General features: G+C 38.1%; 1 long non-coding RNA gene across 5 annotated transcripts in view; it reads right to left on the reverse strand.

Moving 5' to 3' along the window:
• LOC107316760 overlaps positions 1 to 25,315 on the reverse strand; it is a 191,372-nt gene that overhangs the window by 4,295 nt on the left and 161,762 nt on the right. For 2 of the 5 annotated variants that reach the window (XR_004308058.1, XR_001556567.2), the window contains 2 exons: positions 21,380 to 21,460; positions 17,279 to 18,756 (listed from right to left, as the gene is read on the reverse strand). This is a non-coding gene — a long non-coding RNA (uncharacterized LOC107316760). Of the gene's footprint in view, positions 1 to 916; positions 1,031 to 10,314; positions 10,420 to 17,278; positions 18,757 to 21,379; positions 21,461 to 25,315 lie in introns of those variants that run through there. The other 3 variants (XR_004308059.1, XR_004308061.1, XR_004308060.1) reach the window with 3 other exon arrangements.

The raw sequence follows: 25,315 nt of genomic DNA on the forward strand, positions 1-25,315 counted from the left end.
TCCATGCTTGCATAATTCAATAATTTTAAGCAATAAACATTTAGTAATTGTCAGAAAGAAGAGTGGTACTTAATTGTTTCCCATTATCACAGTAAAGCTTCCTTTCTGTAAAGCATTTAAACACAATACCTGGTTGTTTGGCAGCTCTCTATTTCTTTTCCACCAGTCTCAAAAGAATCAAGGTGATCACATTAAAATTTTATTTCATGTCCTCAATGTGCTCTCTTAAACTTCTGTGTTCTTTTATGTTATCTTTGTACATCCTGCAATGACTCCCACTCTGTGCCAGACAGAAGAGCATGTTTTTCTTTAGGAAGCTTTCTGTTGTCCTTCCAAGTCTGTGCCAGTTGTGTGCCAATGTTCAGTTTAAAAACTCAGAAGTGGCATCGTACAGCTATAGCCAGATGCTGAAAAGTGATCTAGTCTTCAGGACAAAATATAGTTATATCATGATGTTTTCTCAGCCTATTCATACCCATTTTCTGCAATGTAAGGGAGTCTGTTCCATATGATCCACAAGTTCAGTTGTTACAGCTTTTCCTAATATGATAAGGAATTGCATTTTAAGCCTATTATTTCTTGAGCTACTTTCCTGGGAACATGAACAGTGTTATTTCTTGTTATACACACACACATATACACATCTTGGAAGCATTCTATTTTACATCTATAAAACATGCACGTATTATACGCAACATTTTATTTACTCCAAGTTATTTTTAATTCCTCCTGCCTTTTTCATTGACCAGTGTTATTCATTATCACTTGAACCATGAACGATCAGCAACAAAATGTGTATTAGTTGTTTTTATGAATTATAATGCAGCTGAGGAGAATTCAAAATATCTATGCATCATGAATTCATACCTCATTCATTTTAAAACAAAGATGCCCCATTGGACATTTTATTTGTTACCTTAATCTTGCAGGTCAGTTGCTCTTAGCTTCTTGTCTCAGCCTCAATATCACATTCTGCTGGTAAGCAGGTTACAAAGATATCTAATCTTGTTGATCTCATGGTACAGTGGGCCTGATGATGAAGCATGAAAAAGATAAAAACATCAGGAGGAACATTAATCTCATCTTAATTTTCCAGTCAGTATTTTCCAGATGTCCTGAAGAACATTAATATTTGAAATCACGTTGTGAATCATCATTACTTAAGTACAGAACATACATCTTCTCCACTGTTTGTTTAAAAAATAGTAATAATTATAAAAGGATCTTTTTTCCATGCTGAGGAAGTAAAAATATAGAAGTAAATACAGTCACTGTCACTGAGCTTGCAGGAAGGTCTCACCTCATCCAACTTCAAAAATGTGCTGTAATACCAGGCCTCGATTTATTTTGATTCTTCCAGAATTTCTAAGAACTCCATTTGCAGAACTGCTTTTTTACTTTCTGAAATAAAGTACTTGGACATTAAGGCTGTTTGCTTTGTTTAACTTTAGTAGTGAAAAACTGAAAAGACTCAGAGGGGAAAAAAAAAAACCAAACTGTTGTTGTGGTGCTGGGTGTTTGTTGGTTGGTTAATTGATTTTTGTGGTATTTTTTTTTTCAGTCTTGGATTCTCATAATCTCCCTGGATCATGAATTTTGTTAATTCCACTGCCTGAGTCAGTTCTTGGAAGTGTTTTTTTAGGAGGACCCCCATTGGTTATATCCCTGCTTTGTGTGCACCTGAGTACTGGTGCCTTGATTAACCAAACTGGGGGTTCTCATCACCTTGGGCATCAACTTGCAGGCCCACGTCTCCAGGTTTACTTCAAGATCCCACCTCACGTGACTGGAAAACATGCACATAAAACATTACAGATGTGGAATCTTTATGTGACTATTAAATACATCTTAATCCCCTTCATTACAATAAATCATGTCTGTAACATGATCTAGATTTACTGATGGTAGATACGGTGGCAGGTTGGTTTTTTCTGTTTCTTCTGTGAGTTAGAGATTTTAAAAAAATAATACACAGCAAACTTTATTTCTTCTCCCATTTCTTTTACCATACAGTACTATCTATCTCATAATGTTAACAAGTCTTGGTTACAAAGATCTTAATAATAATTGCTATCAAAATTGCTAGAAAATGACTTGCTTTCTGTAGCTGTATGCCTATGTTAATTTGTTTTTATTATTTTATGTTGTTATACAGGATTATATTCCAGAGGGAAAACATTTTCTTCAGTTGTGTTATTGGTTAACATTGGAAAATATGAGTATTACTGCTTTTGACTGAGATCAGTGAAAATTCCCACAGGAAGGTATTCTGCCAATTTTCCACCTCCAGTCTATTTTATCTGTTAATCTCACATGAAACAGAGCCATTACTGGAAACATGGCAATCCTCATAGACTTTATATCAGAATTCCTTGGGCATGCCATCTAGGGAAAATAAATCCTGTCCCATTGCTGCACAGACAAACAGAAACACGTCAGATCATCACAAAACAAGAATCATGGAATTGCTGCAGCTTAAGCTTGTGCTTTTTCCTGACAAAGTTTTCTTAGCCATTCATAAGAAGGGAAACTATTAAACTGGGAGAGGGCAGATTTAGACTAGATATTAGGAGGAAATTCTTAACACTGAGTGGTGAGACACTGAGGCTGTGGATGCCCCTCCCTGGAAGCACTCAAGGCCAGGCTGGATGGGTCTTTGAGGGAGGTGACCCTGCATGTAGCAGAGGGTTGGAACTAGATGTTCTTAAGGGTCCCTTCCAACCCAAACCTAATTCTAAGAAGATCAAATTGAATTCTGCTGCCTTTGATGGACAAACTTTTAAGAGAATTTACAATTAATTCACCTTAGTTCCCATGGAATCTGTCTGTTTTGTCTCATCTTACATTTAAAAAGTAGAATATTTCATGTCAGAAGGGCACTGTTTCTGTTTGTATAGCAAGAAGCTCAGGAGGGCCCAGATCCATCAACAGAATTGTTGTTTCTATGGTAGTAAGGCTTTTTGTTTGTTTATTCACACTAGGCTTCATGCATCCTAAAGTTGGTGAGCACTATGCTACTTAGTATGCTAATAATAATAATTAATATTATCATTATTAAAATAATTATTTTTTAAAAAATAACAATCATGCTGTTTGAGACTGCAAAGTCTTTGGGCAAGGTCTTGTGCCTTAGTAAATACATATAACAAAAAGGAGCCTGGAAGTTCTCATGGTAATAGAACTTCCTAGTGTAGCAAACACATACATACATATGCTTTTGTTCTAGGGACATCAGGGTCTACAGTAGTTGTAGACTAAAAACAAATCCTTTCCTATGAAACTCCTGATGTCATCTTTTAAATGGAGAGGAGCCACCTTTGTGAATTCAGTACTACTAAATTAACTGGAAATAAACCAGAGAAGTACAGCTGCATTTGAAGCCTGAATCATATATTACTACAGTATTTTTGTTGTGGTTCTGTAATAAGGGAAAGTTTATCTTGGAGCCATGCAGAGAATAGCAAATTTACTATAACTGCCACAGACAAGTGGGCATGAAAAATGATCAGTTCCTAAAAGCTTTTAAAGCAGCAATGTTTGTCCTTCTCAGCTTTATGAAGGTCATAAGTCTCTCTGGTATGATCTAAGAAATGCTATAACAAGGCTCACTTAAATGCAGCTATGTCCTGAATCTGTACTCAGAGAGACAAAAATCCTTTACAGAAATAGACACTCAACTTTTATCTCTGGGAGACAATATTCTGCAGTGGACTTTTTCAGAGATGCTGGCAACTTCAGACCACAGACCAGTGGCAGAATGATGTATAGGATTTTTCCTGCCAGAAAAGCACTGTCCAAAACTAACATAATCTTTATTTACTATTTGCTTGGCTTAGACTTTTCTTTACAGTGGCATCACTTGCTATACAGTGTATACACAGACACACACAAATAAATATGCATATTTTTATAGAGAGGTGTATATCTACATACCATACATATGCAGACATCTATATATATGATTAGTTTTATATGTTGCCTAGGGCACTGTGCAGTATGGCACAAACAATGGGCAGGGATGTATAACCCACAGCACAAAGAAATGACTGAGCTAAAGTTCCCTTTTCTTTTAGGGAACTCACCTGCAGGAGGTTTTCACTGACATAACTAAGTCCTACATTAGACCTGACTTTACATTATTGCTCTCTGTAGCTTCAGAGATGTACACCAAGGCTCAAGGAGAGCCTACTGAAAGAACTTTCCAACTGATAGGAGGGACTTTCCCTGCTGGGTTCCTCCCTGTATCCTGTGTGATGCAGTGGAGCAGATATCATGTATAGTGACTGATGTTCAATGCCATTAGTTATGGTCTGTGGAATAACTCCTTGCAATGGTATTCCAAAGGAATAGCTGGCAGCAAATAATTCGCAAGTGCTGGAACTCATACCAGCAAAAATAACATCAACTTGAACATCAGAATGGTCTTGGGTTATAGAACTGTTGTTATTATGCCTCAAGCTATTTTTCAAATCAATTCCAGAAATAATCCCCTTTACGAAGGGGACCTCAGCTTGCTCTCTTCTCTGTGTGATCCCAATAAAAGTGGCCTCCTTTCTGGTGAATATCTCTCTGAACTCTTCTTCAAAATGCTCAATTATAGAAAATTCACAATCTTTCTAAGTAAAGACTGTAGGGTATTGCCGATGTCAGCTCTCCTTATCTTATTATTCTAACTGTGTGTGTGTTGCAGTCAGTATGAGGTGAAATTCAGAAAGTGGCTTTATCCAGCTGACTTCTTGAACTCAGAAGACACAAATATGTACATAATGTTAGAGAAAAAAGAAAACAAGTAGGAACCTTTTCTTTATCTACTTCAATAACAGTTTACCATCAGTAAATTCATGAGGACTTCATAAAGATTTTTTTCTATAATTCCTTAATAGATGTGGCAAACAGGGCAATGTGCAAAGTAATTTGCAAAATTCTTCCATTAAGTTACTGGAGGGGAAGGAGAAGAAGATAGACATGTTTGACTAAACGCTATCTGCTTTTATACTGCACTCCTTTGAGGCTGTTTTGAAAATAGTGTCCCAAATGACCGAGGGAAGGTGAATTACAGTCATCTAAGGTAAAGAATATAATCCACAGAACATGGATCTCAAGATATACCTTTCCATCAACTTTAATGGGTGTTAGATGAGATCCAGAAGCTTTAAAGTGAGTATTTATAGTGCTGTTAGTACCTTGGAATAAAAAAACTATTTACTCAATCATGAATAATTATATGAGCTCAACCTTTCAAAATATGAAAAACATCTCTTTTTATCACCTACCACATTTATGGTAATACTTATAGAGTTGGGAAGTACATTATATAGTCCTAAACTAAAGTTTGATGATTAACCTTTCGAAAGAGCTATGTAAAAAGCAGCAATTTATTGTGATCTCCTGCACCTGAATAGCTTGAGATACAAAAATCCAGGTTAACTCATCAATGCCAAAGGAGCAACTATTTTTTCATGCTTTGCCTTTTCCTTAAAGGTACAGTGATATCATCACAGAATAACTGCGAGAAAAAATGGATTCAAAGGATACTTCACCTTCAGAGAGTGAAACGAAGGAAATCATCATCACTCTGTCTCAAAGAAGATAGACTTTTTCAGTTTTAGACTTAGGTAAAGGAGAGATGGCGAGCAAATGGTGTCACTTCAAGAAAGTGGATCAAAACTTCTTTATATCCCACAATCACACTCAGATATCTGAATTAAGTTTAGGATTTCCAGGTATAATACACTATATAAACACTATTTATATATAGATATTATGAAGATGATCTTTAAGGTCCTTTTTACAGTCCCATATCTGACTATTCCTCATTTTATTTCATCAGTAGTTTTGCTCATAATAATGCACCACTCCCAAATGTAGAACCTGATCTCCTTCCAATTCCATGACTGATAAACTGGTCAAGAACATGACCAAGCTCATTTTTCTGTAATATTCTTCTTATTCATTGAAGAATGGAGGTGGCAAGCAGATAAAATGTTCCTCAACTCCAGATTTCACATACTTCCCCTTCCTTCCTCTATTTCCCAGTACAACAGATAGTAGGGCATTGTGAACCACGGGTAAAGCCTAGCATGAAGCACAGTGAGAATGAAATCTTTGATATGTTGCTAGAGAACAGCTGAACTCTCCTAAACCTTCACCCTTCAATCCCTATTAGCAAAATGAGGACCATAATTGCAATGGTTGCTGTGGGGTTAAAAGACTTAATTTAAGCATAAAAGGCTTATCCTGAAGACCACGCTGGAAAACCGCCTCAAATCAAGCACCAAGGGTTTCTACATGTTATAACCCACTTCTGCCTCCTCTTCCTTTCTTTCTTTATTCTCTCTCTCTTTTTTTTTTTTTTTTTTTTTTTCTTTTTCAAATTCACACTCTATATCAAAAGTATAAGACTCAGCTGGAACCTGAAACCAAATCCAAAACACAATAACAGTCACAGTTAGCTTGGGGGAAGTGTGAGAAACAAGAACAAAATCACATTTTCTGACAAGTATGGATTCACGAATCAATGGAGGCAGGAAAGAAAGCAGCACCAGGCTCACTTTGGAAGTCTGTGCTGCAGTTTGACAACAGGGAGGCTGCCTCATCACTTAGCCATTCCTCCAGCTATAGCAAACTTCGAAGGACTGCAGAATCACTAGGTATGCCAAATACTACAGCTACATAAAACAAAACCAAAACAAAAAAAAAAATCCTAAAACTGTGAATAAGAACAAATCCACAAGCCAAAAATAACAGCTTCCTAGTTTCAAATCCGATATAAATGAGGGCAGGTTTTTGTTGGGTCATCCTCAGGACTTTAGGGGATCAGCTTGAAAACTTGCTTTGGAGAACACAACATGAAGTGCACCTAAGCTATGAAAAAGAAAGAAAGAAAGAAAGGAAGAAAGGAAGAAAGGAAGAAAGGAAGAAAGGAAGAAAGGAAGAAAGGAAGAAAGGAAGAAGGGAAGAAAGAGGAAACATGAAAGGGAGTAAAGAAAAAGGAAGAAAGGGAAAACAGGAAAAAGGAAGAACTGAAAGAAGAAAAAGCGGATAGGAAGAAGAGAAAGGAAGAAAGGAAAAGAAGAAAGGAAGAAAGAAGAAGGAAGAAAGAGAAAGAAAGAAAGATTGCAAGAAAGAAGAAAGGAAGATAAGGAAGAAAGAAGAAAGGGAAATAAGGAAGGAAGAAGAAGAGTAAGAGGAAACGAAAGAAAGAAAGAAAGAAAGGAAGAAAGAATAGAAAGAAGAAAGAAGAAGAAAGAAAGAAAGAGAAATAAGAAAGCAAGACAAGAAAGAAAAAGAAAGAAAAAGAAAGAAAGAAAGAAAGAAAGAAAGAAAGAAAGAAAGAAAGAAAAAATATACATAATTCATCTGCTGGTTCTTAATACCATTTCTGAGCACCTCCCAAATTCCTTTTGCAGCAAGAGCTTTCAGTGCCTCTCTCATGGCAACATCTCAAGAATATTAAGAATATATTAAAAATACATTCATAATACTGCTAATGTATTTCTGATGGTAATAAACTAATACATAGTTAATACGACTCCTAATCTCCCCCTATAAGCGTTCAAAAAATGAGGAGATGTGGCACTGAGGAATATGGTTTAGTGGGCATGGTGATGATGGGTTGATGACTGGACTAGATGATATTAGTGGTCTTTTCAACCTTAACGATTCTATGATTCTAGTGATTATGCAGCCACCACTGTGTAAATGTGGACCTGTCAGTCAGTAGACCACAACCAAGACACTCCAGCGTATTTCAGAATAAGGGAAAAATACAGTATTTTAAAATATAATTTGCAATTACACTGTTAAGAAGTTTTGTTGTTGTTGTTGTTGTTTTTTTTGTGTCTTTTTTTTAGCAAAATACGAAGGCTAATTTTAAGACCACAGGACTGTTTGGGGTTAGTCATAGTGTGGGAGTACTAATTCAGAGTCTTGTATCTGATCGAACTTCAATAAGCATTTGGGAGCTTCACACATATCAGTTCATTTCAAAAGAACAAACCAAAGAGAACGGAAGAGGCAATTTAAGTAAACTCAGATCAGTTCAGCTATACTAACATCCTGATTTTATCACTGGGAAAATATATGAAGTTTGATGATTAAGTCATAACTGAAGTAAGCATCAAATGTAAGTGCTAGGAAACATTTCAGCATGAGACAAAAATACTACACTAAGCTATGAAGTGTATTTAGAAGAGAATTGCAAGCATATCTTATGGTTGGTTTTCTTTTTTTCTTCACATGCTCAGGTGTTAATATAAAGATATAAGTATCATGAGCACTTCTTTCTTTTCCCTAAACACAAGAGCAATAAACAATAATGTCTACAAAGTACTCTGAATACCTCCTAGAGATGAACAAATCTACAATTACAAGGGTAGTAATAATAAAGAATAAAAAAGAAAATCTGCAGCTCTCTCCTGAGGTCAGAGAAGTCAGGCAGTAAACAGATTTAAGAAAAGAAAGATAGCTCAATATGTGCCTAATTTATACCAGTCACAAGCCACTGCGTGTTTATTCTTGCACACTTATATACAAGCACATAGACATATTAAGTAATGCTAGGAAGAATAAAAAAGAAAAATAACTAGTTACTTTCCTTATAACTCTTCCTTTCCTGTTGCTGAGATGAACAAGAACCTGTGCCAAAATTGAGATTTTGGAGCTCTCTACAATCAGCTCTGAAGCAGTTGCTTGCAGGCAAAAGAGCCCATTGTGCGACTTCGCCAAGAATTATTGTGGTATGGGAATAAAGAAAAAAACTGACACAAGAAAAATGTACATTTGTTTGCTTTAAAGCTCACATAGCAGTTTACAGCAGCAGAAGGCTAAATGCATAAAATTCAAGGCACTGATGCTGTGCCTGATGAAATGAAAACTTCATGTCAGATAAATGCTTAAGTGAGTCAGCTTGGTTTTATTTCTACATTCTAGAGCATCCAGCAAGAGATGGCTGGTGCCACCAGCGCAAGTTGACACCAAAAGTCAGCTCATTAGGAAAATTTCCTGTGGTACTTAAGCAATTTCCTTGGATTGGAACAGGGAATGTCCGAATTTCCTATTCTGGTTAATCACTGTGGAGATGATGAATGAGTCAGGTTATAACTGAAGTTCATGCTGGAACTGTACCGCATTTATTCCTCTTTTCCAGCTTCCTACCCCCGTCCCCTCCTATTTTAGCATCCCACATCTGATCATTTATTTCTCACAATGTTCTCTGTGAGATAAGTTGTGCTGTTCAGTTAAATAAATAAATAAATAAATAAATAAAAAGGAAAACTAAACTATTCAGACAGGAATTCAAACTACATATCTGAACTATTTGGAGGGAGTTCTAGTTTTTTTGCCCCCTAAGGCTCAGTAACCACTATTCAATTTCCATTATAAATGTACCTATACATAATATTGTACAACCAATTCTGGACAGGATCGAGCCAGCAAGCAGGCTGGTCTCTTTGCTAGGATGTTCCCACACTGAACTGGAGCCACCACATGCACAATGAGGTTAAGAGCAATCTGGGAGTGAGGCACAGTATTAGCTAACATGTCCTTATGCACCTTATCTAGAAGAGGAATTGAATAAACAGCCTGAACTATCAATGAAAACCCTCAGCAAAACAAACCAGCAACTTTTCTATAACACTGGGCTAATGTCTGTTTTATAGGGCACCATGATAATGGTTCATGATGGAACTTCAATAGGTAATAGGTAATAATAGGTTATAGTCTCGTGCGGGTTGGATGGGACCTTAGAGATCATCAAGTCCAACCCCCGGGATTTGAGCCTCTGTGTAGCAGAGAGGCACTTCTACCACTTGCGCCACAGGGGGGATTCGAACCTGGGCCCTCCGGTGTTGCAACGCAACATTCCTACCACTGCGCCACCGGGGCACACTTCAAGCTCTTATTACTTTTTTTTCTTTTTTTCCCATGATCTAGTATGTGCATGTGCTAAAACCAAATAAAACCTTGAGTTGTGCGTAACAGTAACATTAAAGAAACAAAGAAATCAAAATCAAGTGAGACACAGCATAGTTAAAATGCCCCTACTTCACATGTGCCCAGAGATTAGGCTGCTCTTCACAATGTGATAGAGTGAAAGTTAGTGCAGTACCATCCAGATCTCAGCTCTACAGAAGGTATGTGAATGCCCTTGGGTAAATGACCTACACCCAAAAGAGGGACTGAAACACCTAAATATCAAAGAAGACTGTGGGCCTTGGAAACTTAAGAGTCCATGAGAATTTAGGAGTAACTAAAATATGTCTAAAATTCTCTATATTTTGTTAAGAATAAGGTGAATTGATTTTTTCTTACCCTTTTACCCCTTGTATACTGTCATCTGTAGAATCAGAACTTTCCCCTCCTGTATGTGCATGGAGTCTCACACAAGGGAAGAACTTGATCTTCACTTCTCAAGGCCTGTAAACATCAATTGAACAAAATCAGTATCATTAATTCATTACTGAGGAATGTGGGACTCTGACAGCACACTGTGATTCCCAGCAGCTTGCATCTTTCTCCACACTAATAGACACTGAATATCTGTTCTTCACCCCCTTCTTTTCTATCCTGGTTTCCTAAGGCACAGAAATCTCTGTTTATCCATCACTTGCAAGCCCATCCTCCTTGGTAATACTTGACTCTACTGTATATTTTCAATCAAATTTGTCAGATTGGAATGTAAAACATTCCTACCAATTCCATGATCACTTAAATGAGGGAAAAAATAATTCCACCTTCTTTCTAGAATTCTCTTAGCTTTACTAGGAACGTTGCCGCAATCCTACGTTAGGATCTCAAACAGTAGATTCCTCATCCTAGTCAAGAAACCTCATTATGTCAGAACTCTACAAATACACAAATCGCAGTCCCAGGTACTTTGCAATGTAAATGAAACCAATCACACCTTCAAGATATCTGAATGTCTCAATTTATTCTATTTTTAGTTAGAAACGGGCTCATAGATCCTGTTGTATGAGAAAAAAAATCGAATGAAACAAACATAAAAATTCCATAAGAGGTCCGGAGAAAAACAACATCATTAAATTCAGGGATTCTGAAACAAAAGAAAGCCAAAATAAGCTATGTGAGAAAACCATTTATCTAGGCCAGCCCAATCTTGCAAGAAAGGAAAGCTCCAAGAGGTATTAATTCCACTTCTGTATTATTATCCCTAAAATACATCACTGCAATTTGAACCTATAAAATGCCTTCAACAAGCTTGGAGAGTAACATGTTGACAAAGAAATACGTGTTATTATTTTGAGCTGCTAGGTCATCTGTGGGACAGCAATACAAACAACCTGGCTAATTTACCCAAAAAATAAGCGAGTGGTTCAGACTATAGGCAAAGTAGGATGGGGGGAGGGCAAAAAAATCACCAATGGAATGAAGTAGGACAGAAAATGAATACCAGCCTGAGAAGAAACACATTTGTGGAATAGGTGTGTCGAGAGAGATAGCAGCAAAGATCATCTAAATGACAATATGAATGCTCTCTCATCAGGCTCTGTTTCTTTCTTTGTCCTGTATATTTATTTTTTCTGTTGTTCTTGCTTACAGCAAGTTGCTGGAAGGGAAACGGTGTGAACTGATGATTACTACCTCAGTGGCCTTTTAAGTCTTCAGACTTAAAAGTATCCCCCTCTCCAGAGGCAACACAGAAATAAAAAAACCAATCATTTTAGTGAGTGTGGTAGTATGGGGGATAAAATGTAACACAGAGATGAATGTTTGAAGTTTTGCACTCAATCCCTGTTAACAGGCAGTTTTAAAGGTGAAAAGTGTTATCTGTGGGGCTGCAGTAATCATGCACTTCACCTATTTTCAGTTGATTATTGTTTTTTTCTATTTCTCAATGACCGGTTAACTGTCTAAAGAACTCCATATATCTTATTTCAGCTCCATCAGACTGTACTCTGATGCTTTTTTAGTTAGATCTGTGGCAACAGGGAGTAGACCTAAGGGGAAAAAAAAATGCAGGAAATCTTCAAGTGTTTCCATTCAAAAGAAAAGCAGCCCAGAAGGCCAACAGTATTCTGGGCTTCATCATAAGAGGGATGGCCAGCAAGGAGAGAGAGGGGAATGCTCCCCTCTACTCTGCCCCCATGTGGCCCCACCTAGAGTACTGAGATCCAGTCTGGGGCCACCAGCACAAGAAGGATATGGAGCTATTGGATCAGGTCCTGAGAAGGGTCAAAATGATGATCAGAGGGCTGAAGCACCACCCCTATAAAAAAAAAAGGTTGAAAGAGTTTGACTTGCTTAGCTTGGAGAAGGCACAGAGGAGACTTGTTAGCAGCTTTCAAGCAGGAACGATGATCTTTGACTTCCCTTCCAACCCAAGACACTGTATGATTCTGTGAAAAGCATTCAGAAACATGGAAATTCTGGAATTCACTAATAGGGCGGTTAAAACCTCCTGGGGCTAGAAAGCACTATAATGTGCATTTCACATCTGTATTACATGTGGCAATGTCTGTATTCAGCAAGGGCTGGTGCTGATGGCTCTGTCTGTTCAAAAAATATCAAATGAGGGTTTGTAAGCTTCTGTTTCCTCTATCCTAGCATCAAAAAGACCTAAATATAACAAGGAGAGGGATACAGCAAAGTAGGAGCAATGGATTCAGGAGGAGAATCTTACTCTGAGGGTCAATCATGGAAGAGTCCCCCTGAGGGACCCTAGAAGAGGTTCAGCAATGATCATGGTGCTGTGCAAAGAGTAGTAAAGCCCGTGAATGAACTAAAAACAAGACATTTGAGAAGTGACTAGGGAAGTTGTTAAGTCTGGAGGAAAGGAAGCTAAGGGGATACCACCACTCCAAACAGCTACATGAGAGGAGGGTGTCAGTCTTTTTTCTATTTTCTATTTAGATGACTCCATGATTCTATGAAAAGTGTGAGATTCCTTGACAGGTTTTCAAATTCTAAAACAAAACAAAGCAAAACCAAACCTGGAACATGTAAATACATTTCATTTCAAGAAAATTTCTCCTTGAGATGCATGTGTATTTTATTCTAATAGAGAACTGAAGATTCAGCTTATAAACCATAGATATTACCAGGGCTATTCAAAGTGTGCTGAAAGCTGATGGAACATTATTACCAAATTAACAGAAATAGTAGATGAGCTACTTTTGAAAATATCATCTCCAAAGCCAACCAGAGTGTCTAATCTACTCAAACCCAACATGAGTTTGTGTTCCAGATGATATACTGTCAAAATTTAAGCAACTCACACCATAAAATTCAATATTCTTCCACAGCCTTATGAACATTCTTCCTAGAAATATTTCCTTACCTTCAGCTCATTTCTAACTATTCTAGCTTTACTTTCAACTGGTTTTGATGTCTAGGCAGAAGAGCCATTGGAAAGCCCTCAAGAGAATTTCCTGCTAGACACTAAGTACTATCACAGTTGGCCACTGTACTGAAACGAGCGTAGAGATTTGTCCATATTTCTCCTTGGAAAGTCATTCTTTTTATATGTACTCCTTACTTTCTTTTTTCTCTTTCTTTTTGGTGCTGTTTATTTTCCTTTCTCCCTGAACAAGATGAAAAGCCAAGAACTGAGTTGATTCACAACATCTGCATTGCATTCCTGCTGGCATGTAGTAACCATACACACTGGCAAGATTACATGTACAGTTTGGATGCAAAACAAAAGCAATCTAATGTGACAGTGCAGCTTAGTCATATTGAGGAAGGGAAAAAATGAAAAGTCTTTTAAGTCACAATCACAAGTTTACCTGCTGCTGCCTGCTGGCCTCAATCTTTAATGTTGACAACCTCATAACTACCACAGCAACGTACCACAGAACTGTGCGTGACGCTCAGACACAACTGAAATGTTAAAGTCCATGCAAATTGCAGTCCACAAAAGCTTTTTACTCACGTGTAGTTTCCATACAGCGATGCCTCTTCAAGACAAGCCTGAACATGAAAAGATCAACAAAACAGGTACGCAAACTACATGAGCTACTGAAGAAGATTTCAGATTGGTTCAGAGTCTAGCCCAGCTGTCACTTGACAGTGAAAATGGAACTGTAGACCAGAACACACCAAGAGAGGATTTACCAGGTCAGCAAAGACAGCTACGAGTCTGTTGTTCCCTTCATCTCACAACAAAGGCAAAAGCAGCACATACCTTGTGAAGCTGCTGTGCTGTTGGAGAGCATGGAGACTGCAGAAGAAGAAAGACTAGGCTGAAACAACCCTATAGAAAGTATATGTGATGCTACAGAGCCGGGAAGACAGGCTGTGCTGCATAACAGCGTTTCCTAACTTGTAGTACCAAAGATATATTAGAACTGGAAAATATTCAGGGAAGAGCAACAGTGTACAGTAAATATGTAGAAAATTCCTACAATGAAGAAAAACCATGGAAACAGGGGGAGCAAAGAACAGATAGGAATTGGTTGTTCAGCCCTTCACCAGTATCAAAATTAGAGTATACTACATGAATCCACTAGGTGATAAGCTCAAAACAAACACAAAAAGAGGTTTGTGGCTGCTCAGGATGTACAGCGCTTCTAGAACATGCTGCAGTTGATAACATACATTAAATAGCAAATTCAAACCAGATCATACAATTGACAATTATAAATTTGTAGAAATCACATGTGGATAACAGAATCTCTGAACATAGAAAAGCCAGCATTGTAGAATGCACCAGGGCAAGTGCCATACATGCTTATACTGTTCTTCATCTGCTCTAGACATTTACTTGTAAGCACAGTTAGAGGCTGTGCTAGGAGGATTTATTTTTTCCTTCTTTAATCTGACACATCTTTTCTTCCATTCAAAGAGTGTGACTACAACCAGGGCAGCTTCAATGCAAATACCAGCAGGGCTGTACTAACTGGGAAGGTCAGAGAAGTGCTGAGATGAAACTCACTTCCTTCACCCCAGTGAGCTCAACCTTGGAGTGAATCTGGATAAGTTTCCTCATCACTGACAAAGCAAGTTCAGATATTTCTTGCTGTCATGCTTTCCAGCTGGCATGTAATCTCCCTGCTCCCTTTCAAATGACTTTTTAAAACATTGCTTTGCAGCCTTTGTTTCAGACCCAGTCACCTGGCAAAAGGGAACAGAGCTGGACAGAACCTGCAAGTGGACTGGGAAATGTAGCACTAACAGAGATTTGGTGTGGAGTTGGTTTGTGTGAGGGGTGTTTTGTTTGTTTGTTCTTTTTCTTCAGGTTGTTGACAGCAAACACTGCCTGTAACAATTCTGTGCCTAATTTGATTTTCAAGCTGTTAGAGACCTGGCACAGGCCAGCAGGTTCTGTCAGTGTTGAGGGACTTTTTTTTCCAAGAGACTAAATAAACTCTGCCTTTTCTTCTGAGCAATAGTGAAAAATGTGGAGCAACAGCAAACAAAAGCAAACAAAAAATACCCAAAGGTCTGATCACGTAGAGGAAGAAGAGCAATTAGATTCCTTATTTCAGCCTGCTCGCAGGTATTCGTAAACCTTAGGGTGAGACACAAACTGAGATACCTGAAATGAAGCACAGACACCTTGGGTAATGGGCTTTTCGTAGGGTTGGGGCTTTTTGTTTGTTTCTTTGGCAGAACTCTCCATTCTCTGACTCTCCCAAAGAATTAATATGGAACAGACAGTATTAAATCACTACTTGTAATAAGCCATTGCTTAGAGAAAATTAAATACATAATCACTGGAACTTCCAGTTCTCCTCTTGTTGAGATATGAATGCCAAAATCCAAAGCATTACAGCTAGCTGTACTTTAGAAGCAGAAAAAAAAAAGGGGGGGGCGGGGTGGGGTAGGGGGAATGGACCCATGAGTATTACTCAAAGAGATATATTGTACCTTTAGATAACTGAGTAAACTGAAAATATTTCTCAAGCAACATTAAGCGTGATGCACGTAAGTACCATAGGAAATCCTGCCTTTGGCTTCATGTTTCTGGAGATATTTGAGGTCAGGCTAAACGAGGCTCTGAGCACCTTAATGTAGGTGTAGGTGTCCCTGTTCACTGCAGGGGAGTTGGATCAGATGACCTTTAAGGGTCCCTTTCCACTCAAATGGTTCTATGATTCTTTTCTGTTCTTTTGTCTGTAAGGCATTACTACTTGCATGTTTGATAGAGCCTTGGAGGACGCATGTAGGAGAAAGCAAAAATAAAAGCGGACAGTGAAGAGACCTGGGTTCAGATCCTGATACCTCCAAAGGAGCTATTCCTGGCCAGCAACAAACCTTGCCCCTGTTTGGTTCTTTATAGTCAGAGCATCCAGGCCCATAGCTCAGAGGAGATCGAGTGCAACAAGCCCAGGAATGGCCGCTCTGTGCTCAGTTCACCTCTCTATAACTCAGTTTATTTTTTAAAAGGACATGGGAGATGTTCCCTTTGCACAAATTATTTGTAAATCACCTTGAGGAATCTGAAAATAACAGCAGAAATTTGGATCTTGAACTCTAAGAGTCTATCTTGCCTGTTCACATGTGAGCTGAATTTCCTAACAGGCTTTGTATTTTAAGAGATGCATCTCACTTGAACACATTTTGGGCCACATTTTCGTGATGAGTATTTTGTTTCCTAAGTCTTCAAAGACATAAGGTGCAATGCTATGAAAGGCAGAAGTTGTGGATTCTTTGTTTGACCTGCAGGGCCACTAATTGCTAAAGAGAATAAGCTTTTGAATAGCCTTGACATTTTCACTGAATGCACACCTGCAGATTCTATGTTTTTCTTCCCTCATTTCTACGATCTGCCTACAGGAAGTAGGAAGACAAGGCCCTTTTTCAGGGCTCTGACCTTCAGAGAGAAATGGAAATATGGGGGTCAGCTACCTATGTACCTGCACAAAGGAGATAAATCAAATTTTCTGCTGCAAAGGGAACACATGCAGGGTGTCCTCCATATGTGAGCAAGGAGAGGTTGAGAGAAAAGCATTATGGTGCATATACCTTTCACCAGGCAGCCTAACAAATGACACATTCTGGAAATTTAAAGTCTCTGTGATTTTTTACCTACAGTAAACTTTTTTTTCTTTTTTTTCCTTCTCCCTCCTCTATTCATTTCTGAATAAAAGTGAAAGAAAAAGAACCAGGGTATTTACCAACCTGCAGTAAGGACCAATCTTAGGGCTGATTTTATGAGGTGCAAGGCTCTACTGAATGAAACATTCAAACTGCTTAAGCCAGATATGCACAGTGCCTGAAAACCACTGTTATTTCATAGGGAAATAATCAATTATTAATGTAAAAAAAAATTATTAATACAGATAACAATATAAAATAATATACAAATGCGTCAAACAAGAGCAGTGAACATTGCTGACAGTGGAAGCAGTGTGCATGTAAGTAGAGTAAGCAACATGCTGCATTTGCCTGCATTGAGCCAACAGGTTAGTAGGAACCAGAAATACCATCCTTGGTTCCAATACCATCCTGCTATTTTAAGCTAGCCAATCAAAAATAATTTATGTGAGAATTTTAAAAATGGCTTTCTAAAGAAAGAGATTATTTTCCCCCCGCTTAATTGATTTTATCCTCATTTTTCCTTTCTGCTTCCTCTCCTTGAAAAAAAGTGCCACAGGCATTAGAGGAGGCACTTTAATACCAAAATTATCCTAAAAACATAAGTTTAATCACACACCCCAAGGTTTTCAAAAAGGAGGATGTAAAGTATGGCATATTTTGGCACTAGCAAAGAAGAAATGTCTTTAGCTGGAGTGGCTGGAAACTTCTCTTGAGAAACTTCTGTTTTGTCCTTTCATTTTACCTATTTTTTGAGTTTCATGTAACTTTTAGATGGCCTCTTCTTCCTATGTTGTGACAGTTCATATGTTAGGTTAAGTACGTCACAAACCAGTTCAGCCACAGAACAGCACTGCAGGCTCACCCTCTGTCACAGGATGATGCTGAGGAATAGGAGGATTCCTCGTTACCCAAGCATTGCTGCTTTGCTCTGTTCCCCTACAGTTATTCACGTCACAAACAGTGAACGTGAAGGCTCCTTTATCCTATGAAAGTGGGACAAAACCCACTCTGCAGACACAGGGCAAGAACACAAGCCTGACTTCTGAGTCTCATTTCAATGCATGCTTTAATTTCACACTTCTGAGACCTTAAGCATTTGTGTTTGAGGCAGAGTCAAGAGAGAGGCAGCTCAGCTTTCAAAAAGCACAGGAGGACTGAGTTGATGAAAAAAAAATAAAAGCAAACCATCTGATAAAAACATAACTCGGAGACTGGAGAGAAGCCAGGAAAGTGTTGCAGAGTGCTGATTGCAAAGTGATAGACAGAGGTTTCTATTTCGCACGTTGTCATTATAATCTTGTGGTCCCAGTTCCACAATGTCATGACAAATTCCTCCTACAAAGAGGAATTAGAAAGGAGTGAAAGAGGAGAAATAACCGCACAGCCCAGGAAAGGAAACATATGAAGGGGAGGGGGCATTTGTTTACACATTCAGCAATTTGCGGCATAGAGATTTTCCATTCACAACTTGAACTCTCATGTTCCTGAAGGACAAGATAAAACCAGAAAGCGTTTTGGAGTAGCTGGATGATGTGTTCCATTTCCAGATATAATTGACACAGACTAAATTCCAAGAGTACAAGTGCCAGGAAACTCACAGAGCTGTCAGACAATCAGAGGATCCTCTTGTGACTCACCCTAATCCTCTGAGATAGTTGCCTGTCTCTTGTGAAGTGCCAGAGCTCTTCAGTGAAGAGGACGATGACATAACAAATACCTCCGTTTCTCAGCTCTTAGGAGCCTCTATATGCTCTATATGAAAAAAAAAAAATTCAATTTCAGTCTATCTATGGAGGCACTATTGAGAAAATGCTACAGCTCATAATCCTCCAAAAAAAGCACTGGGAGTTTCACCTTGAATGGAAGCAAAAGCATATTGAAAGAGCAGATGCCACAGAGTGCTGTTAGTAACAGAAAAATAAAATCAATGACAAGGGAAGAGGGGACATCTAGATCTCTGGGTTTTAGGTGTTTTTTGGTTTTGTTTTTGTTTTTCTCCATAGGAAAAAATAGAGAAATAAAAAAGCAAAGAACTGGGCCAGCAAAAGAAGGGAGAGTAGTTACACCTCAAGGCCAAGAGCTATCCCTGTGCTTCCTTCTATTTGTAAAATAAAATGTGGAAAAAATACAGAGGGACATAAAGGACATCACAGAAAAGCTCAAGGAGAAGACAGAAAGCAGATGTCGCATCTGAGAAGAATGGAAGAAGCGACCGAATGGAGGGCAGAATGGAAAGTACACAAAGGCACTGTTCACTTGTGCTCTGATTTCTGCTTTTCATCTCTAGCAGTAAGATGTGGTGTTCATGTGTACTTTATTCCCTAAAAGCACTCCAGAGTCTTCACTGCTCTACTCTTAAAAAAATGCATCTTTAAAATGATGATAATTCGGTAAATACTTACACCAGACTTAATTTCATTTCAAGACATCAACTGAACTGGAATAGAAAACCTTCATTTTCTTAGCAAAACTTTGCAGCTCATAAAGGTTTTATCTGTTGCTATGGTACAAGTTTTACCCAAAGGAGTTACTTGCAGAATAACACAAGAAGGGGGAATTTTTCAGTTCCTTTCACATACACATTTTCATACCCCAGATATTTTAATTTAGTCATATTTTTCCTTTATCCTTTGGAGAGTTTATTTTATTTCTGAATAAGCTGCACGTCTACCTCAGCAGCATGGAGGGATTCATTCTTATCCTCTCCCCTACTGCAAATCAAAATCTGCTTTTAATTACAGAATATCAGCTATTTCTCTTTGATGACATTCAAGTGCTTATTCTAAATTGAAAGAGCAATAGAGCAACTGCCATGGTATTTTCATACATAGAGCAATGACCTTTTTAATATGATTTCCTGGAAACAATGGAAGTACATTCATCAGGTTATACAGAAATTGGTGCTGCTTTCTTATTTTTCTATGCTTTTTTTGCAGACATTCCACTTTCAATTCACAATGACATTTGATAGGAGACATAAAAATGTCAATAGATCAGCTTATTTCTCTTTTCATTTTCCAGCAACCTCATCTGACAAGAATTTCCCTGTCCCTGTTTCCTCTTTACAGCACTACGTGTTCACTCATTTGGGCCTACTTCAATTTGCTCATTAAATATGTAGGATCTTCATTATGCAACCAGGAGTTGAATCATGTAAGATTAACACAAAGCTCGAGACAGAGGATTCTTTTTTAACATTATTAATATTAATAGTATATGCAGCTTACATATTTTTCTACTTCCCAAACCCAAATGTCAATACAGTGGATAAGTTGTACTTTCATTTCTCATCTTGTCTTCTCTAAAGAAAAGATGACATTCAACTTAAATAAAAGCAAAACTTAACAAATTTCCAGCTAAGTTCAATTTCTTAATCCAAAGATTCACGTTTACTATGGACTGTCTGGCCTCTGACACAAGAGAAAGGATAACCCGAGGAAATAACTAAAAGCACTTCTATTCCTTGTATTAACTTACGCAACCTCGTAAATCACACAGTTCATACGCAATTAGCCGATTTCACTAATGGCCTAATGGGTATGGCTGTATTTGACTAGTAGGACCAGGTCTTGAACCCTTGCAGAGGACTTGAGGAAAACTGAGATGCTTGGAGGGCTTCCAAAGCAGACAAAGCAAGCTGAGGAAGAGCAGCTTCAACTTAATCAGTACACAATAATGGAAGAAAAATCCATCTTAAATCTACTTACTGTCAGTCATTACCCTGAAACATGCTCCTGAGAAGCCAGCTTAGAGACTCTTCTCTTCAGAAAGCTTAGCACACCTCAGTCCTTACTTTCAAAGAGCACAAAGAGGAGGAGGTATCACATACTTCCCCTGGATATACAGTAGCTTAGCAAGTGAGTGCTCACTCAAAAAATGGCTTCAGCTCTTTCCTATGTCTGTCATGACTCAAATTCACATCTCTTCTAGAAGCTACAGTGAAACATTTACAATTATTGTGTTTTTCCACACATCCAACTCTCATCTTTTGACTTTTCTGCAATTGCCTCCTGCTTTCACAGAGTACAGCAGAACCATGGGATCTGCTTGTGGAAGGCAAGGATAGAAAATGGAAGGGCCTGGCTCTACTACAGCATTCATGGTTCTGAGGGCCAGACTGCTGAATAGCTTTATTGGCAATATGCAAACAACCTTCTTGACCCTACTGAAAGTGTCCCTCCATTAAAATGTTAAAATACAGAACCAAATGTTAAGGCTTCTTCTAAAGAACAGCCTTCCTTCCTCCCAGAGACGGCTGTTAACTGGCATGCAGAATCCTCCTCTCGCCCACCTCCTGTTTCATGATCAGTTAATATACATATTTTCTTTTACAGGGAAACAGGCTTAGAAGAGGAAGATGGTTATGGTCTCATACCTGTGTCATACTGCAGGGAGAGAAGGGGCACAGAATAGCAACTAATAGAGGCATCCAATTATTCTCCTTACTTCAGGTTTTCTATAAGAGAGAAAGAAGAATAATTAGCATGTCCATCTCCAGTTACATCTTAAAAGACAGTGAAAATACTTTCATGATCTCCAGAGGTTTAATTCTATGTTCACAGTCTGTGACACTGATGATAAAATTCATAACACTCAAATTTATATTTTAAGTCTAGAGTCCAGCAAAAGAGAACAGAAGTTCACTATAATCATGTTGGATGTACGGCATTGAAGCTGTAAAAGAATAAAAATACTCTGAAGAACTATGGAGCTAATCCTAAAGCTGTCAGACGGGTCAGGATGAGACACAGTTCCCTTCATTCAAACTGATACCAAGTGACAACTTGTGCATAGCTTCTACATTCAGAAGTGGCCAAAGGGACTGTCTATTCAGACAACTTGCTTATTGCAGAACAGACAATTCTTCCAAGTTTAATGTTTTCAAATATTGTTGATGGTGTGGTTTTTTTTTTGTTTGTTTGGTTTTTTTTTTTTGTTACAGTTGTTTTCCTCTCCTGATCTTTTCTGCTTCCGATATACAAGAGGCCTGGAACAAAACATTTTGAACAGAAGTGTAATATGCAAAAATATTCACGTTGGGCACAAGATGCATTGCCATTGTAGGAAAGGGTCTTTTCCCATAATCGTTGCTGAGGACACTCTCAAGAATTTAAGGCTAAGATTAGGAATGAAACATTCAAAAATTGATTTACTTTCACTCTATGCTGTGAAAAGGAACTTGAAACATTTAACCCATGGGGACAACTTTTGATTTGAGTTGGCTCTGGCTTGAGCTTGAAGACAGTAAACAATGAAAGAAACTCTCTCCTGTGATGAAAATAAGACTTTACATTGCATATACAAGTAAATTAATCTGTGTTGTAGGAGTGACTCAAAGAAAATAAAATCAATCACATTTATAAGCATCTCATAACCTTTACCTTTTCCCCTGGAAGAGAAATAAAATGAAGACAACAGTACCTCAGTTTCCATACTGTTGTCTAAGTGCTTGATTGGAAACTGACTGGGAAATAATACAGACAGCTAGATAATAAGCAAACCCATTTATCACTGTGACAGGTGCTTGGTTTTATACAAGCTTAAATAACCAGTGATGGAGTAGGGTTGTCTTTCTCTCATCTCAACCTCATAACCAATCTTTAGACTCAACTAAAGTTTCCACTTCATAGTAATCAAGTTACATGGATTCAAATTGCTATTCATGAATTCAAGGAGGTTAAAGCTTGAGATTTATTAATCCAGTGTTGTCAGCAACAGCAAGCAGGTCCATGGCCAAGAACAGTGTGGTAACTGGTAAATCTGAAAGCTGGCTGGCTAATGGCTGTTTATTATGGCTGTGTTTGTGTGTGCCCCGGTGGTGCAGTGGTAGGAATGCTGCGTTGCACCACCGGAGGGCCTGGGTTTGAATCCAACCCCGGGGTGCAAGTGGTAGAAGTGCCGCTCTGCTACACAGGGGCTTGAATCCCGAAAGTTGGACTCGATGATCTCTAAGGTCCCTTCCAACCCGCACGAGACTGTGATACTACAATATGTCCCGTGTTACAAGATTTGACACTAGATATTCCTACTGAGCCACAACAACCTGGCAGTTCACCTTTCTTGTACGTCAGTGGTCGTGTGCCAGAGCTTATCTGTGCTACAGAGGAAAAGGAATACAGCTCACCAATCCTTATAAATATACTGCCATGCAATGTGGTCTACCCCATTTAGATACTCTGAGATTTAATGAGCACTACAGCCCTGAAACACAGGGCATCACTTATAAACAAGAATATATCAGGCGGTGTCAGTTCTCTCATTTCTGTGTGTGTTGAGAAACCTAACACAATTAGGTGCTTATTCATTTTTTAAGGAAACTCTACTCATTTATCTGGAAAGTGAAAAAATATTTATAATTTTTCTGAAACTTATACTTTCCCAATCAAATAAAATTACAGTTTATATGGAAACATGTAGCTTTGTCCATCTATTCTGATTTTTTAAGCACATAATTCCAGAAAGAATGAATCCATAGCAGAAATACCCCTTTTCACTTCTCTCTTTGTCTGTTTATGTGAAAGTCTACAAGTCATTCACAGCATAACAGTCAGTTATGGAGGAAGGCATGTATAAGCCTAGGCAGGATTCAGCTGAGTCATGCACTCCATCGCAGGCTATCAGAGCCCTGCCAACAGTTGCCACCTCGAATAATTCCTTCCATTAATATAGCTCTGTGCTTATCTTTGCTTACATAGGCAGGTTTCTCATCACTCAGTATAGGATATCCTATCATAACTATAAAAGCGAATGTTTCTCTTCTGATTTCCAGCCTCATTTTATTTATGCATACTTTGTTCTTCGCCCACTGTGCCCTTTATCACATATCCCTCTTACAGGTTTTCTGTCCTGATGAATTTACAGAGAGCAATCATAGTCTCAAGCTTATTATGTGAAAAAATACAAAAGTCTTATATTCTTCTATATGAGAAGATTTCCAGTTCAGCTGTTCTCTGCTCACTTCACTTTGAATTAGTTCTTTAGAACAGTTGAATAGAAAAATATAGAGAGACTAACAACAACAACAAAATCAAAAATCATCAAAAAGTCATCAAAAATACATACCAATATTTCAAATGAAACTCAAGCCTATCAGAAACACTGTGGTACTTATACTTTAAGTATACTCTAGATTCTTGCCTAGCTTCTCAAAAGGCTGCATGCATATATCAAGCCAGAACCCACAGCATTTCAAAGCTTTTAGGAATGCAAAAATGAAGTAAACCCAGGCAGTTCCAATTCATTTGCCTTTCATTTGGAGCAAAGGTTGTTCAGATGCAAACTCAAGGCACAACTCCGCGTTAGCATACTGAGGCAGTGTTAATTGAAGGTCTTTCAAAGAAACTCTGTAGTATTAAAACTTACACAAGGCTCAAAAGCCTAACTATGAGAAAATTAGTTTTTATGTATACTATGAGCCCAGCTGCTCTTTATGAAGTGTATGTAGCAAAGGTATTGTGCACATAAATTAACATTTCAAAAACATGATCATATCTTGGAAATATGAACTAAGACTGAGGCTTAGAAAAGACACTGAAATCTTATTGAGAGGGGGGTGATTTTGCTCTTAAATTGCATACCATCAGGAGAACAACAACAATAAAATAAACAATCCAGGCTTGATAGGTTTCATATTGTGATGCAGTGTCATGCATGTTAATCACCATAATGAAACATCCCAAATTATTCACGTGCTGCATAATCAGCTTTGCAAAGTGATGCATTTCATTTTTTGGCAATAACACAATGTTCAAATCAGTGACAATTAGAGCAAAAACTGTGTCTTTGTACTATTTTCTTTGTACTAACTAATTTCCTCCTATGTAAATAAAGGTTTAATAGAATGTAAAGATAAACCTTGAAGAAGTAGTATGAAAATCCTTCTTTTTCTCTCAGCAATGAACCCAATGTTAGACAATGGAAGAGTGCTAGACAATTACAAAAAGCTGCCACATGTGATGGGTTAAACTTCCCACTCACAATGGGTTGTTGAGCCCTTCCAAAATTATCACAGCAGCCTCTATTCATCCATGCACACTGGTAGTACAGAATGAAAGTGGCACAGTTGCTTTCATTATTAGTATCATTAAATGATCTGTAACATTATTAGCGGCAAGACTGCAAATAGAGAAGGCAAGCTGCTAATGTAATCAGCATCAAACAAATGCTGAAAAATTGTCAATAATCTGCAATCTGCATAAAAACAGATACTTATTAAAATCAGAGCTCAGAGGTAAAGGCAGAAGTTTTTCAGGAGAAAGCACAATAAATTGGAGAAAACTTGGAAAAGGAAAGGCATTTTTCAAAAGTATTT

Source organism: Coturnix japonica, chromosome 7, assembly GCF_001577835.2.
Source record: "Coturnix japonica isolate 7356 chromosome 7, Coturnix japonica 2.1, whole genome shotgun sequence".
Lineage (NCBI taxonomy): Eukaryota > Metazoa > Chordata > Aves > Galliformes > Phasianidae > Coturnix > Coturnix japonica.